A 4951-nucleotide genomic window follows, 5' to 3' on the forward strand; every position below is an offset into this window, starting at 1 on the left:
CCTAGCCTAAGACTTCAGCCTAAAACAGGTGGTCACGGGGAAGTTTTTCTCAACTCCAGTCTTCAAGTTCCTCCAGTAAGTCAAGTTTTAAGAACGTCCCATGAAGGGTCCACAGGTGGCAGCCACAGACACATGGACACCAGTATGGACACCTCTGCAGGATTAAGGATATCCTCAATACATGACTTATTGGAAGTTCTTGCAGATGGAAATTTAGAAATCACAACGTAGAATGTTTATTGAAAGTGGATGCCGTCCAAGAAAAAAAGTGTTCTCCTAAACTTCTCAATCTGAAGAACTGATGTTCTCCTAGAGTCACTGCCATTAGACCAGTCGATATTACGATGGATTTCTCTCTCCGCCTTTTTCACCCGGAGGACTCCATTCTAGTCTAATGGGTCTAATCCTAAACGGATTAGGTTTCCATTCCAGGGGTCCCCAAGTGGATTCCCTGAATGGAAACCCAAACGCTAGTGGGAATCCAGGGTCAGCTAGATTTGTGCAAAGCTCCTGTAGCTCGCTAACCTTCAAGGATCTTACGGCACTTGGAATGACCAAAGAACACTATGGCAGGTGCCACCTGCTAAAATCCCCTATGTGGAATGTCAACCAGCAACGTTCAATGTACTTTTTGTGTAAGCCATAATAACTCTCCATCGAGTTCCACCCATGCCAATGGAAGTTCTCAATAAGTTTAGTATATAATCTCATGCCTAATATGAATTCCACACGATGACTTCTACAGGCAAATGAAAATTCTTCATAAAATACACCGTAACTAATATAGAAAACAAAAACATTTCTTAAATTTCCATTTTTTAAAAAAAATTCTGTGCAAACAACCAACATCTACCGTGGTTCTAACGGAGGGTTGAAATTATTGGCAGCCATTGCAAAAAATTTTCATCCAATTTTTCATGCAATGATTGGTCAACCACTTTTTAAAAATTTGGCTCAAAGTGTAGGGGTAGCTCTTTCGTCAAATCTCCCTTCCTCCAGTCAATGGCACCAGATCTATCCAATATGTTGTCCGTCTAAACAAATGTAGCAGTTTTATTATATGCATATACCTAACTTTTTTGTACAATACTCTACCGTTTGGGGTCAAAAAGTTGCACAGAATGTACAATTTGTCGATTAGAAACTAAGTTACCAGGCAATGAATCTGGACAGAGATTCCATCCAAATGAAATTGTAAAATTGGGAAAATATTCAAATAATTTTTTGGGAGGAGAGAAAGGTGGCCCGGAGGTTAGGCTTTTCTATGATTGTAAAAATAGAATAAAGGGAACCTTCTGTTGTGGTGAAATTGTAAAGGTTTTCGAAACCTTCAGAAGTGAGAACGGAAATGGAGCATTGTGCGTGGCAATACTCGGTGTAACGTTGCACGAAACTAAATTTAGAGCCTGATTCTTCCCCTTTTTAGAAATTTATTTGCCATGTGTTCTCTTCCACCGATGAAAGGAGGTGTGATACGCTAAGCTTTGATGTGGTGCCACATGAGGATATTCCCGATTCTGGTGGAAGCCCCGCACCGCTGAGATGGTTGTTACGGTGTGGGAAACCTATACATGAGTCACTAGTGGGAAAATATAGTAACCATATAAATCATTGGGAAACCATCCATAACATGGTTTCGGTCATGGACCCCTTCTGTTACCCATGGACCTATTGCCAATAGAGCAAGAGGAACTGTTTGCCATAGCTATGGTGGACTAAAGGGGTCAATGACTGCCCCCTAGGACCTTCACAACCTCTGTAATTGGAGATTGGCTACAATGAAGTGAATGGGGCTAAGCTGTAACACACATAACCCATGGATAGCTTTGACCCTGTTTTTGGAAGCCATGTTTTTCTTTCCTAGACATCCCCTTTAATAAGTCATATGGTTGGGTGCCCCGATGGAACAAGGTCTATAAAGATAGAATAGAATTAGCAAAAAGTTACAAATAAACGTAACTTGTTACCAAAACTTTTAATCAATCTTCTCCCTTCATGGTGACCTCATTCCCTTGGGTTCTATGTTCGTTTCTAAATTTTCACAACTCCACCCATTAGATACATTAGATATCATTTACTTTTGATGGGTTTGATAAGCAGTTGCCAAATGTGGTTCAGTTGGTATCTCCGGTCTATGATACTGATAAAGCTCCACCATCCAAAAGTTTCCCTCGGATCTTGCACATCGTCAGCACTTCCACATTCTGCGGTTGTAGGCCGCCATACATGTTACAAAATTGTTGCCAAAATTAACAATCTGTCATTTCCTGGCTACAAAATGGTCACGCTAAACTTTTTGTACGCCTTTAGTCATGAGTATGGGCGGTTCTGGATGGAAGATTTCAATTTCAATGGCATGTTCAACAGAGAATTTCGTCGTCTCTACATCCATCCACTTTTGGTGATTTATCGGGACTGTAGATAAAAAAAAAGTTACTGAGGACTAAATTGACACATGCCAATAGTCCCCATTTTGGCAGGAAAATCCATGAACCGAACTTCAACGGGTCAAGATTTATGTAAAAATGCTCCAAAATGATCAGCTTGGGGCATTTCCCGGGGGCAGATCAAATGTCCCGATTTGGGGTTTTGACCATAGATCTTGTTCTCTAGACAAAAATCCAGGACTGGTTTCAATTTATTATTTTTCTGTTCAAATTTTATTGCAAAATTTGTGTAAATGGTGGACATTGCCCATGTGATAGGGTTGGCCCTGAACACCAAAACAAGGGTTGTGAGACACAATGGCCAATGGACACGATGGGGGGAGATTTATGGAGCCCAGCGGTTTCTTCACCAGACTTGACAATCTCTGCCTTATTATATATCAGTTCCATTCTTGGGGGAGCCGGTCCCATACCTAGTATACGGCTAGGGTGTCTAAGGTGTCTCTTCCCAATACGAGGAGACAAATACAATAGACAACACACTACATCTGGGCAGTCTAGGCCCAGGAGCTTCAGGTTACGCTCTTCTGAAGACGTTCCCCTATATATAGTCATGCATTTGATCCACAGAATCCACACGTGGTCCTCATTTTGACAGCTACCAGAATGATATACAGCCTCAGGCTTCAGGCCTGTCACCACTTTTCAGCAATAAAGTTCCTCATTCTACATTCTAGCTCAGGTGTTGTCTCAGGACTTGGTAGGTGGTGGCAGTAAGTTGTTTATTTGAGGTGTGTTTTCCGGGATGGGGTGTTATTTTAGGAACTAGAATAGAAGGAGACAGTAAGACTGAGTAAGTAGATTAACTCCTTATAGTCACACCCATGTGCATTAAAATAGCTCCTTCATACTGTATACACATGCAAGTATCTGTCCTCCGGGGGTTTCTAAGTTATTGCAAACTACGACCGCAGGGCATGTTGGGTGTTGGTGGTTTTGCAACAGCCGAAGAGCCACAGGTTGAGACCACAGCTTTACACTCTTGTTTGTAAACAAGTGGTGGACCTCATCTGAACCGTCGGGACTGGTTGACTATCTAAAATGTATGATCGGACATGTTGGATTTCAATATGCTCAAACTTTTGGTTCTCATGGGAGACAAGCCACTTGTATAAGAGTCTGGCTGTGGCTTATGCCCCTCTCTCCATATTAATGATATGCATGCAGGTGTATGTGGGCAGATTGGGAGGAAAGCTAGTAGATGAACGAGTGTCCAGCCATCAGCTATTGGAAGTGTATGGCCAGCTCTGTACTACAGGGTTAGTGGAGGGACCACTGGAAGACATTGTGTATTACTTATGGTAGTTCTTGGACAACCCATTGCATTATGCCTTATGAGAAGATATGGATGTCATAGATGGAGTTCCTTATTTGGCTCCAGTAGAGGTACACCTGGCACTGCTATCTATTCCATGGTCACCCATTTATTTAGGACAAGTAAGTGCTACCTTAACACTTGTCAGGATTTAGATGCAGCTAGTGGTGAGGGACATATCTACAGGGATCCAACTGGTGGTGCCACATTCATATAGCACAAAGACACTTGATGTAATATCACAGGGGCACGATAACCAGATGTCACAAGCATCAGATGTATCTACACAGATAAGGTCAACACGAAACTAGTGATATAGGTCCTACAAGAACATCATTTGACATTTCCTCTAAAGCTTGGAAATTCCCCTAAATTTGGTGGAAATCCTTGAATGACTTTCATGCTATAAAGTGGTAAAGTTAACAATACTTTCATTGAAGACATTTAGATTATCTCTAAGTAAGTTAAGGTCCGGAATCGGCATGGGACTGAGTATCAAAGCTGTCATGGTCTTCTGCTTGGTAAAATTGTGGGCACTTAGGCCATACCTGGGAACGTCCCATGCCAGAGCTACCCATCCTAGTGGGAGTTTAGTAAACCTCATCACGTATTGGTTAGGGAATACCACATTTGCCAGGATGGTCTATGGAAATTTGGGACAATCCTTGCGACTGTTGGCAAGTATGCATGATATCGGTGAGCTGAGCATGGAGGGGTAAAGGAGGTTTTTCTTTTTACCTAATATGCAATGAAGAAGATAAAACTTTGGGATACAGTTTGGGGAGATGAGATTTGGAGGAAGAGGAGGGGAAAGTTGAGTGTAACCTGCCTTACATGGGAACCTGTGCAATGTCAACTTCTCCTACAAATCCCAACCGAAGACCACCCAATGGGAATGAGTGAGGGATCGGGCAGTCAGTGGGAAGGCACACCTGGTGAAATGTAAAAAAATTCTATAGGACCCAGGGAAACCTTAGGACCGAAGAGTCCGGAGCTCTTAGAAATAGGGTGTCTATGGCACCTCTACTTACCTGTCTAACTAGTGAAAAATATTCATCTGCAACACAGAAACATGTAATAGTCATTTGGGCTTCTGACCATGTGTTACACGATGGCCCCTTGTCATCAGGTCACAAAAGGACACAATAGAGCAAGAGGTGAGATGCGTTTATAGGAATCCAACACCTAA

The sequence above is a fragment of the Leptodactylus fuscus genome, chromosome 11 (assembly GCF_031893055.1).
Source record: "Leptodactylus fuscus isolate aLepFus1 chromosome 11, aLepFus1.hap2, whole genome shotgun sequence".
NCBI lineage: Eukaryota > Metazoa > Chordata > Amphibia > Anura > Leptodactylidae > Leptodactylus > Leptodactylus fuscus.